The sequence below is a fragment of the Hemitrygon akajei genome, unplaced genomic scaffold (assembly GCF_048418815.1).
Source record: "Hemitrygon akajei unplaced genomic scaffold, sHemAka1.3 Scf000097, whole genome shotgun sequence".
Taxonomy (NCBI): Eukaryota; Metazoa; Chordata; class Chondrichthyes; order Myliobatiformes; family Dasyatidae; genus Hemitrygon; species Hemitrygon akajei.
Window position 1 is genome coordinate 1,917,763 of NW_027331983.1, and position 13,657 is coordinate 1,931,419.

Sequence of the window (13,657 nt, forward strand, 5' to 3'; positions counted from 1 at the left end):
TATCCCGCTCCGACCTGTTCTCCCAGAGCTCACAGTAGGTCTCAGCAGAGGATGCCACTCGAGCCCTCCAAGCAGCCCCGCCATTCTCTGTGACGATGGGTATTCAAACCTGAGCAAAGCTCCTCGTCTGCACAGCTGACTTTGGCAATAAATTCCGCAGTTTCATCATACTCTGGCAGAATAAATTCCACAATTTCATCATACTCTGGCAGAATAAATTCCACAGTTTCATCAGACTCTGGCAGAATAAATTCCACAGTTTCATCACACTCTGGCAGAATAAATTCCACAGTTTCATCATACTCTGGCAGAACAAATTCCACAGTTTCATCACACTCTGGCAGAATAAATTCCACAGTTTCATCATACTCTGGCAGAATAAATTCCACAGTTTCATCATACTCTGGCAGAATTAATTCCTTTTCGTCTCCTTCCTTCTATTTTGAGGATGTTTTCTCCCAAGAATTGGTCCCACTGTCCAGTAATCTGAATCCGTGCGCCCTGCAGAAGTTCCTCAGCCACGTATTTACATGCCAAATTATTCTCTTCTCATCCTCCGTACGGTTCAGGGAGATTTTCAGAGGTAATAATCGTTGATGTCCTGTTCTGCCTTTTTTCACTTAGCATCATACAGTCTCTTTCCCACCTCCTTACTTGGATTATAGGTGTTGACATGTATCAAGATATCTGACTGCCTACACTTCCACGTCAATGCCCGAGACCCAACTGAGTAAACTTGACCTTTGCACCTGGGAGGGAACACACAATCCGGGTGTTTCTATGCACCCACGGAATCTCGACTCTGCTGCTCTGGCGTTTTAATCTCCTTACAACACCGCAGTCCTATTCACCACTCTTCCTAAAATAAATGAGGTAAATGATTGTTCACGGAGAGAACGGGTCAAGTAAGTGTGAAAGCTCGGAAACTTGTTCAGTAACAGGAGAGGTGGGAGTTTGGAGGTGACAGTGGTGGTGATTGGGGTCACAGGCGTTTGAAAAGCCCGATCTGCGGGGGTCCAGGGAAGAGGCGGCGTGTGGTTTCCGGTGGAAGAAGGCCTTGGTGCTGACGGTGGTGGTGATCGCTGGTGGTGGGGTACGTGCGTGTGGCTGATGTTGGGTAGGGGGTGTGGTGAGGATTATTAAGGTGATTATGCGGGTTGGTGTGGTTCGTAGAGATCGGTCAGAGAGGTTCAAGGGAGGGAGTGAAGTGTGGATGACGGTGGGAAGATCAGAATCAGAACCAGGTTTAATATCGCCGGCTCATGTTGGACAATCTGTTGTTTTACGTATGTATTAAAATACATAATTAGGTCTAATATAATTTAAGTATTTCAATTAAATATTTAGTTCTTATAAAGATGATAAATAGTGAGGTAGTGTATATGTGTTCATTGTCCACTCAGAAGATTGATGTTGGTGGGAAATAAACTGAGCCCAAAACGTGGAATGTGGGTCTCCAGGCTCCGTTTACTCCTTCTTGACTGTAGCATCCAAAGTAGAAAATCCTTCATGATGGATGCCGCCTTTCTGATCATCGCGTTTGGCAGATGCCTTCTGTGCTGGAGATGCTGGTGGCCGTTATGGAGTTGGCTGAGATTTCTGCAGTTGTTATTTCTTCCCCGAGGAAGTGATGGAAATTCGGCGGTGTGATCATTCAATGTGCAGGGAGGGTTTGCGGTTTTGGGAGATTCATTGCTCATCCTGCCCATTAATGCAGTGAGGGAAGTGGAGGCGACCGGCAGCTTGTGATTCCCAGTACCCTGACACTGAGTCCCTGCACGGTTCTCCCAAAGCTTGCAGTAGATCACAGCAGAGGACACCACTCGAACCCTGAACGCTGCCCTGGATAATCAAACCTGATCAACGCTCCTTGTGTATTCCGGGACCCCACTGACATCAGTTCCCCATCAGTTAAATATTCAGCTGTCTCCACTTTAACTCTTCCCCATAGACCGTTCCGATAACCACCACCTCCACTAGCTCGGGAGTTAGAAGATTCCGCAGATAAGCCCATAAGATACAGGAGCAGAACTAAGCCAATTGACCCAGCGTGTCTGTTTCGCCTTTTCATCCTGGCTAATTCATTTTCCCTCTCAGCCGCAGTCTCATGTCTTCCCCCGTTTCCCTTCACGTCCTACAATCAATCAAAGTCAGACTTAAATATACTCAATTAACTGGCCTCCATTGTTGATTATCACAATCAATTCCACAATTACACCCAGTTGTGGCTAAAATGAAATTCTTCTCCTCTCCATCCCTCTATTCTGCGGCTGTATCCTCCCAAGAAGAGATCTCACTGCCCTATAAATCTGAAACCCTGTCTCCTGCAGCAGTAACTCAGCCACACATTCATCTGCCAAATTATCCTTTTCTTATGCTCTCGGCCGTGTGGCACAGGAAGGGCTCCAAAGATGACTACCATGGATGTCCTGTTTTACCGCTTTCATACAAACAGATATATAAAACATAGAAACATAGACCTACAGCACAATCCAGACCCTTCGACCCACAAAGTGCTGCCGAACATGCTCCTATCTTAGAAATTACTAGGCTTAAACATAGCCCTCTATTATTCCTAAGCTCTATGTACCTATCCAAAAGTCTCTTATAAGACCCCATCGAATCTGCCACCACCACCATCGCCAGCAGCCCATTGCACTCACTGTCCAATCTCTGAGTTAGAAAGTTACCCCTGACATCTTCTCTGTACCTTCTCCCCAGGACTTTAAATCTTTGTCCTCTTCTGGCAACCTCCAGCCCTGGGGGAAAAAAAAACAATAAAAAACAAACCTCTGACTATCCAGACGGTCAATGTCTCTAGCAAATTAAATTCATCCAGCAATCTAAAATCTCTCCTCAGTACCTCTTTATCTTTTAAATCGATGTCATTCGCACTGATAGGTACGAAGACATCTGGCTGCCGACGCTTCCACTTCAGAACGCCATGGACCCGATCCGAGACATCTCTGCTCCGGGCACCTGAGAGCCAACAGACCATCCGGGAGTCTCTATCGCGCCTGCAGAACCTCCAATCTGCTCCCCGGACGTTTTATCTCCTCCCAACCCTGTAGTCCCCTTCAACACTCTTCGTGCCTGAGCGGCAGCACTAGATTCAGTGCCAAAAACCCGGTCTCTGCGACCCACGTTCCTCCTGTGTAGGCAGTCATCAACGGTATCCACAGTGTATTATCACAGAGGGGAACCGGCACAGATTACTCTGCTGTAGCTCCCATTTCCTTTCATTCTACTGACAATAACCCAGCTACCTCCTTCTTACAATCTAGAGACGCCTACATCCCTGTAGCTCCTACCTATCACCATTCTCTTGTGTGCCAAAATTCATCGAGCTACAGCGCAAGTAGTTTAACGTGTTTTCAGAGAAGCTACAGGTGGTTGCTTTTGATGGTAATGTGGTTATCTGGGAGACCATATCTGACGCACGGAAAAAAACACTGCCACCGGAGACATTCTCTCCGCACTATTGTGGTTACATGGACGAGGAATGAAGAATTATGAAGAAAAATAGAAACACACCTGATAATTAGCTCACCTAATTGCAAAATAGGGAGCAAGAAGACAGCCGAAATTATAAATCTTTATGTCATTCATTTCTGACGTTTCATGAGCTTCAACACAGGATTCCACGGGTATTTCACCGCATTCCTTAGTTCCTTCCGGAATTTGCTCTGGGTCAGGACGTAAATGCACGTATTAGAACAGGAACTGAGAATCTGCAGCATTCTGGATGTCGTTTCTGTGATGTAACGGGGATCAGTAACAGAATAAGCAAAACTCTTTGAAATCGTTTAATAGATAGAAAATATCACTTGTGTTACGCACAACAATATGAAGCTACCGGTAATGCTGAAGAGCAAAACGATGGATTTTCGTCGGTTCTCCATCTCCCGATCCCTCTCATTCTCTCCACTCATTTGTCCCCGGAGCCCCCTGCGGGCTCGACTGGCCGCTAGAATTCGTCTGACAGTCAAAATGTTGAACAACAAAATCAGAAAGAATGGGACTTACGGTGTAAAAATGCGATGAAATATCGCAAATGCAGCCCATGTGAGAGGGTTTTTGTAGCTCGGTGTAAGAACACGATACCAGGGAACACTATTAATTATTACCTTATGCTCTGATCCAAAACCCCAGGGGACATTCTACAAACAGGCCAGCACACTCATTGTCCCGATGACCACAGCCGCCGTTCTCTCGGTGCAATATTTTGTTTTCAGCTTCTTACAGCAAATAGCCAGAAATCGATCGACGGTGAAAGCGACAGTCAGCCAGACAGAGGTCGCAGTTCTCGCAAAAATCAACCCGAAACGGAATGTACACACGGGAGTTATGATCAGGAATGATTGGGGAAAATAAAACGATGCAGTCTACCACAGCAGCGGATCCGAGATAACGACCAGGATATCGGCCACTGCCATTCCCATCAGGTAGCGAGTGACACATTTGGAGAGACCGCACTTTCCCCGATACAAGCTTGCAATCGTCATCAAGTTCGCTGGAACAGAGGCAGAGAAAAGCAAGAACAGATAATACAGAGCAGAAACTAATTCAGCAGTTTGAGGGGATCCTGCAATATTTCCAGTTCATTGTCGCATTTAGTGAAATTGCCAAGAGATTGCACATGTCATCCAGAGACAGAACAGGATTTTGCACTGTAAAATGAAGTCAAAATGATGCCTATACTAATTCCGAAATTTGAAGTGGCAGTGGAAAACTAAAGTCCGGTTTTCACCCTCCTCAGGGTCATTTTTTTTTTTTACCGCTGCCTTCGCGTCACGTTGGATGAAATTAGTAAATCCGGACACTGATGGCGGGATTCATACACTCCGATGGCGCCCCCGTCAGCGGCAGAGCAGCCGGCGTGCGGAACAATGGCAGGCAATGTTCCAGCCAGAACAGAATATGTGAAAAACATTTAAATTGTCTCTTCTCAGAAACACCCACACACACACACACACACACACACACACACACACACACACACACACACACACACACACACACACACACACACACACACACACACACACACACACACACACACACACACACACACACACACCAGCAGAGATACGAAAGAGAGAACAAGGTCGGGTGACAACGGTCAAATGACGATGTTACTGTTGCTCAAACTGAAGAAAATCTACAGAAATGGGAGGTCCAAGGCAACACACAGTGAGAACAGGAACATCTCTGCTGAGAATTGTGTGCGTGATGATGCTGATGTAAAAGAATTTTGTGAGCATGTCAAAGCTGCCTGAGGTCAGACGAAAGTTGTGAAGAAAAATTTCAAGTTGCCAAGTAATGGGCAGTCTGGTTAAATAATTCATCCTGTACCTGTCTGTCTCTTCTACAGTGTGAGAACGTAAGGTTCATACACATTTCCAAATTTCGTCCAGAAATCTGGCACTGAATCATCATTTGTGATTATCTTCATGTTTTCTTCAATTTACATTTTACAAAATTATATTAATCAATGCACCCATGCACACACCCCAAACATGTTATCCCCAAGTACGTTATCACTCCATATCCACGTTTTTGTGGGTGTATCTGGGGGTTCAGGTGGATTTGGCGTGATCTTGATATGTCTACGGATGTGGCGGTCTCCTCATGGATTCTGAGATGCCTGGGGTTTTTGCTGCCAAGGCAGCCATCTCGTGTTTGAAACCATCCTGTGCCTGGATCATCCAATGTGTGGGTTGAGGTGTACATGAATTTCGGGGTGCGCTCTTATTTAGAGATCGGCGAAGATTTGGGGGTTCACACGGGTTTTCGTGATCTGTGCATATTTAGGTGTGTACTGTTGAGTATGGGAGTACACAGGGGTTTGTGGTGAGAAGCAAATTTCAGTGTGTCTGCCAATCTGTAAACAATTTTGGGGCATTTGTGAAGATTTATTTAATGTCGGGTCTGACATTTTCTGAACTGGTTGAAATGATTCCTGCTCTGAAATAATCCATTATGCGTTTGGAAGTGTCAGCGTGGTTTAGGTGCGCACTGATTTAGGGATTGCGCCGATTTATGGGGATGTTCTCGGAATTCTGAGATCTCACAGAGTTTTGGTGTCTGCGGATTTGGAGTTGTGACTTGTCTAAATTTTGCATCATTTACAGATACTTTCATAATAGATTTAGGACGTTACCTACAAATTTGCGAAACACAATAATTTACGAAGACATCATGTGTACTACTCGAAATGATCATTTTCTGGGATTATGTAAAACGCATTTGAGGTTCCCAGCGGGTTTGATGCACACGTGGATTTTCAATGTGCTCTTTCTTGAGGATGTGTGCGTATTTGGGGTGCACATGGGTTTGAGATGTGAACTTAATTGGAAATTGCGCAGACTAAATGGTTTCTTCCCCAATAAAGGAATGCAACCCGATTGGGGGTTTGTACATCTACACTCCATCCGCCGAACAGGCGGTATCTCCAAGTGGTCACCCATTTTATTTCCACTTCCCATTCCCATTCCGATATGTCCATTCATGAGTTCCTCCACTGTCACGATGAGGCCACACTTAGGTGCGAGGAACAGCAGCTTATAATCCGTTTGGTTAGCTTCCAACCTGACGGCATGAACATTGCTTTGTTAAACCTCTCCTTCACCATTTTTCACCCCTTTGTCACTCTCACTTAATATCTCCTTGCCCGCCATAGCCTCCCTATGGTCCTGCTCCCCTTATCCCATTTTTTTCTTTCCTCCATAGCCTTCTGTCTCTTTCAGCAATCAACTTCCTAGCACTTTGGGTCATCCATCCACCTCCAAGATTCACCTATCGTCTGGGGTTTCTCTTTCCCCTCACACCATCTTTCAAATCTACTCCGCTGCTTTTTTTTTCTTCAGTCCTGGTGAAGGACTTCGGCCCGAAACGTCGACTGTGTTCTTTTCCATAGATGCTGCCTGGCCTGGCATTTGGACTAATCCCGCCCACCCCCGCCCCCCTTTTTGATAGGTATTCAGTTATATGGGGCAGTAATGTACAACATACAAGACTGTATATACCTTTGATCCAGCTAATCGCATTCAGCCGACTCAAGGAGTTGGGTAAATCTCCAATTGAATTCCATGGACAGGGGAGGAAGTTAAAATATGGGTGTCTTACGAATGCATTCCTGTGAATGACCGGGACACGCTGCTACATTATCACACTGGTCGGTGTTAAGGCTCCAGGGACAACAACATTATCATCATGGTCAACGATGGTCAAATTCATGTGCACCCTCATACTCAGCAGCAGTATGCAAGTATCTCGAAAATGCGTGTGAGTCCCAAAATCTGCGCTTTCCCCAAGTAAGGACGCACATTCGATGGCCCAGACGAAGAATCATTTCAAACACAAAATGGCTGCCTTGACACTAAAAGCCCCACGCATCCCAAAGGTCGTGAGCATATCACCAAATCCGCCGACACACACAGATCAACCCAAATCCTTATGAACTCCCAGATACACCCACAGAAACGTGGCGACTCCATATTCGCCGACAAACCCCCAAATATACTATCCCCAAATGCGAGCGCATCCCCATATTCAAAAACAAACCCCAAAATCCGTGTGCATCCGTGTGCACCCCGAGACTCTGTGCAACCCATTTTCGCTGACACGCCTAATTTCTGCGCAATCCCCAATGCAGCGTGAACCCTAAACCCGCTGACACCCACACATGCCCATGACATTTTTCCGAGCAAGATACATTCGAAACAGTTGAGAAAATGGCAGACTCGACGTTAACAATCCGCACTCAACGCATTCGTGTGCAAATCTTGATCCGCCAACACACCCAAATCAATGTGTATCCCCAAATACGTGTGCACGGCCATGTCTGAGACTAAATTTCGAGTGATGTCGAAGTTGCTTCCTTAAATCTCACCGGCTGTTCCTTTTTCGCATTCGCTTCAAACTTGCAGAAATTTCTAAAAGCACAGCACAGTACCTTTAAATGTACATTTAAATTATGTTACAGTATTGTTATAACAATAGTCCGCAAAGTTACCCAGCGCTCCCGATGATCGGAATTTACTTTAGCAGAGTCTTTGCACTGATAAATCAAAGCTGCCCGCCATGGATCCACAAATCCTCTGCACATCACCAAATCAGTGCGCACTCCAAACACGCTGATACGCCACATACATAATAAATAATTCCAAAGCAGAATTCATGTCCAACAGTTCAGAAAATGGCTGTTTCGACATTTAAAATTCGCACCACTCGAAATTACGATTGCAACTGTTGATTGGTAAACAAACAGCCCCCGGAATATACGAACATCACAACCTCTAATTACATCCCCGTAATTGACTACAGACCCTCAAATTGGCGCGTATCCTCAAATCCTTGTGCATATTTGCCGCCAAACCCTAAATCTACACACACCCGAAATCAGTGCTCAAATGAGGATTTAACTTAACTTTATTTGTGAACTCAAATCCAAATTCCCAAATCCAAGTTCACACCACAGCAGTGTGCACCCCTTATTCTCCGACACTGTCCAATATCTGCGCGACCCAATTCAGTGCGCACCCCAAAATCACAAACCTCCCGACATGCAGTTAAGAATCCTTTCAGGAATTCAGAAAATGGATGCCACGACATTAAAAACCGCACACAGCCCAAAATGCATGTGCAACTTCAGATCCGCCAACACACTCAAATCTTTATCTCACCCCAAATCCGTGTTTACACCCACTTGTCCACAATCCCAAATCCATGTAATCCTTAAATATGTGAACCACCTCAACCAGGAGCGCACCCTAAAATCCATGTGAATATCATACCCGTGGAGAAACCCACTTGCACATTAGGTTATCCCAGATGAAGTACTTCATGTCAAATTTCAAATTAAATTTATTATTTACGTGATCTAAATGAAACATCTTTCAGAGTCGGCACACCTCCAAACCGCAGACACCCCAAATACGTGAGAAATCCGTGGGCATCTCCAAATGCAAATGCATCCCCTCAACTTCAAAACCGTGGACACACACACGCTAATAAGATTATCTCAAATGAATACCTTCAGACATTCACAAGATGACAAAGTCTGTGTACAACGAGCCCCACAAATGAATGTTGGGGTGTCAGCGTGTTTGGGCTGCGCATGGATTTGGTGATGCGCACCAATTCGACGATGCACATGGATTTGGTGATGTTGGCTGATTTGTGTTGCCTTTTCGATCATGACACATAGATTTGGTGAGATGGCGGATCAAAATTTACGTGCGGATTATTAATGACGAGGCTGCCATTTTCAAAATTGTTTTTATTGATTGTTGCTTCGGGAAAATCTGATGTACAAGTGGCGGAGTTCCCGGGTTTCGGGTGCGCACTGAATTGGCGATTGCGCAATTTTATTTTTTGTCGTCGAATATGGGTTGTTCGCGGTCTTGTGGTTCATATCCATGTGGTGCATGGATTTAGGAGCTTTCTGTAATAAAGGGTTTAGGGGAGTGTTCCGACATAGGGTGCGCACCTTTTCAGGGATAGCAAATTTAGGATAGTTGGCGAATATGTGAGTCTCCACATTTTTGTGAGTGCATATCGATTTGGTGACGTACGTGAGGACTTTGGGATACGTGGTGGTTTTTACTGATAAAACAGCCATTTGGCGTTTGCAATGATTATCCGTCTGGTTCATCTAATATGCCTGTGACGTGCTCTCGTATTTAAGGATGTGCGCAGATTTGGGGGTGCGGACGGATTTTAGTGATCAGTGTACAGTTCGGGATGTACCTAGATGGGTACCTCTCTCACCTAGATGGTGTCAGGGGTGCTGTGAGGATTACATTCCTGGACTTCTCTAGTGCCTTTAACATCATCCAGCCCAAGATCTTAAGGCACAAACTAAGGGAGATGGGAGTAGACTCTCACATGGTGGATTGGATAGTGGACTTCTTGACAGATAGACCTCAGTTTGTGCGGTTGGGAGACTGTAGGTCTGACACGGTGGTCAGCAGCACAGGTGCGCCGCAGGGGACCGTGCTCTCTCCGGTCCTGTTCACCCTGTACACATCAGACTTCCAATATAACTCGGAGTCCTGCCATGTGCAGAAGTTCGCTGACGACACGGCCATAGTGGGGTGTGTCAGGAATGGACAGGAGGAGGAGTATACGAAACTGATACAGGACTTTGTGTTATGGTGCAACTCAAACTACCTGCGTCTCAATATCACCAAGACCAAGGAGATGGTGGTGGACTTTAGGAGATCTAGGCCTCATATGGAGCCAGTGATCATTAATGGAGAATGTGTGGAGCAGGTTAAGACCTACAAGTATCTGGGAGTACAGTTAGACGAGATGCTAGACTGGACTGCCAACACAGATGCCTTGTGCAGGAAGGCACAGAGTCGACTGTACTTCCTTAGAAGGTTGGCGTCATTCAATGTCTGTAGTGAGATGCTGAAGATGTTCTATAGTTCAGTTGTGGAGAGCGCCCTCTTCTTTGTGGTGGCGTGTTGGGGAGGCAGCATTAAGAAGAGGGACGCCTCACGTCTTAATAAGCTGGTAAGGAAGGCGGACTCTGTCGTGGGCAAAGTACTGGAGAGTATAACATCGGTAGCTGAGCGAAGGGCGCTGAGTAGGCTACGGTCAATTATAGAAAACCCTGAACATCCTCTACATAGCACCATCCAGAGACAGAGAAGCAGTTTCAGCGACAGGTTGCTATCGATCCAATGCTCCTCAGACAGGATGAAGAGGTCAATACTCCCCAATGCCATTAGGCTTTACAATTCAACCGCCAGGAGTAAGATATGTTAAAGTGCCGGGGTTGATTGTATTTAATGTATTTAAGTAAACTACTTAAGAACTTTTTAAAAGCTATTATTAATGCTTTTTGAGAGGGTGATTTAGATGCATATCATATTTTTACTGAGTTAAGTATTGTATGTAATTAGTTTTGCTACAACAAGTGTATGGGACATTGGAAAAAAATGTTGAATTTCCCCATGGGGTTGAATAAAGTATCTATCTATCTATCTATCTATCTAGTTCTGAATATGGTGCTGCACACGGATTTGGGTTGACACGCAGATTTGTGTGTGTCGCTGATCTGCAAAAGGATTTTGGCGCACATATGGCTTGCTAACCTCGAGACGGTCATTTTCTGAATTGATTGAAATGTTTGCATCTCGGGTGTCAGCAGGTTTGGGATGCGCGCCGATTTTGGGTTTGCGCAGATTTAGGGCTGCTTCGCCATATATGGGTGGCAACTGATTTGCGATGCGAACAGCTTACATAGGAATAATGGAACTGTATTCACAGATCCCTCTGCTCTCCCTCATTCCTCAATTCCCTAACAATTATTGTATATGTCTACCCAGGTAGGTCCGGGTAAGTGCAGCGGCTCTTGGTCCCATCTAGATGGAATGTCACATTAAATTCCAACTGCAAAATGTTCGGTCCGTTTTTCCACCTGCTTCACTGACGCTGAAAGATTTCATAAACTACTTTGCTGTCCACTTACGCTCTGAACCCAGGTGTCACCTGCAAATCAAGTTTCTCATATTACAATGGACTTATATATTCTGTTCCTTAGAATGTTTTTCAATAAGTTTTTGGCGCACTCATATTTGGGAGTGTCGCTGGATTTGAGGTGCACACTAATTTGATTTGCGGGCAGTTTGCAGATTTGGGGTTGTACGCATATTTTGTCATTTCCTGAAAAGGTTTTGGGATAATCTAATTTTCAAGTCGATGTGTCCACGGGTTTCAAGTTGTACATAGACATGAGGGTACACACGGATTTGGAGGTGCGCACGGATCTCAGATTTGTTGTGTCTGCGGATTTGAACAGGTGGTGAATCTCAAAGTTGTTCCATTTATCGATAGAGCAACAGAAATGTCATTGAAGTTGCGTTCTTATTTAGTGACGTGCGCAGATTTGGATGTTCACACGGATTTGGTGATGTGTCTGGATTCAGCGGTGCATCGTCTAATACAGAGATGTACACTGATTTGACGATGTGTACAGATTCTGCGGTGTGTTGTCCAATACAGGGGTGCACACTTATTTGGGGATGTGTATATATTTAGGGGTGTACAAGCCAATACCGGGATGTTTACCGATCTCGGACTTCTCACAGATTTGTAATTTTTTATCGATTTGCGGTTGCGACGCATTTCAAGATTTTTTTTCTTTTATAGATACTTTTAAAATAAATGCACCTTGAACTTTCAACAGTAATCTTGTTATTTTATGCTGCAACCTGCAATTTTGTGAACCGTTTGAAAAAGCTCTTGCTCCACATATGGTATGCCTGGATTTGGAGCTGCACACGCATTCTGGGCTGCGTGCCGATTTTTAATGTTGAGGCCCATATCCTTACCCAGTTATATTCCGGCTGGATTTAGTCCTAAAACTGCTGGAGAAAGTGCGGAAAGTACAGAAGCTGTTTTCTCCCGGCAGGCATTAGTTTTTAGGGCCACGTGCTCCGGTCACGTTTTGTCATCCTACAAACTGATCCTTCAATCTCTTTGAATTATGGAGGACAGCAGGTGTACAAATGTCTCTCTCCAGCAGACTTCATCATGATCATCATAACTCCTGTATTTCTACTATTTTTTAATGCTTTATAATTGTACATTTCGATTTTTTATGTTTTATCGCCAAGCAGCAGTGAACCATCTGATTGGCCTTGCAGAATTCTCTTTGGGAACAAGTTGACTTGATCAGTATTTCTGATCGTGTGCTCACGATCACACTTAATAATAAAAAAAAATGGGCCATATTCTGAACAGTTTGAAATGATAACCTCATGATCAAGTGGATGTGTCAGCGGGCTTGGGTGCACAATGAATTGTGAATTGCGCAGATTTAGGGCAGCATCGGCGAATATGGAGGTGCATGCTGCTTTGGTGTGCCCATGGATTTGGAGATGCGCACGGATGTGGGGGTGTTTTATCAAATATGGGGGTGAGCACTGATTTGGGAAATGCGCAGATTCAGGGGTGTGGAGTGCAAATACGGGTCTGCAATCAGTATTATTGAGTGTACATGGATTTGGCGAGTCGCGCAGATTTAAAAGTGTTTACCTGAGTATTTACTCGTGTTGGGCACAGATTTGGTGATGTGCACAGATTTAAAAGTATGTTGTCCAATTTGAGGGGGCACACACATTTGGGGCACACATTGGAGTTGTGTCTGTCGCCCAATCGGCAGTTGAAATTACATTTTGGTGTGCGTGGGAATTTTAAATGCCCAAACTGACATTTTCTGAACTGTTTGAAATCATTCCTGCTCTGGAATAATCTATTTTGTATGTGGGGTGTCAGCGTATTTGGGAACGTACTGATTAGGTGAGGTTGCCAGACCTGGGGATGCGTTTTGGGTGTGTTGGCGATTCAGGATTTGTAAACGAATAAGTTTTGGTTTTCATGTGGATTTTTAACGACTAGGCTGCCATTTTGTGAACTGGTTGAAATGGTCTTTGCTTTGGGATAATCTAATGTGCATGTGGAGATGCCAGTGGGTTTGTGGTTCACACTGTTTTAGGGACTTTGCAGACAGGGCTGCCTTCACTAATATGGGGTTCACACGGTTTTGGGAATGCACATGAATCTGGGGATGCGGCATTTAGGGATCTGTTCTCGAATTTAGGGTCCACACGTATGTTACGATGTGTGCAAATTTAGGCAT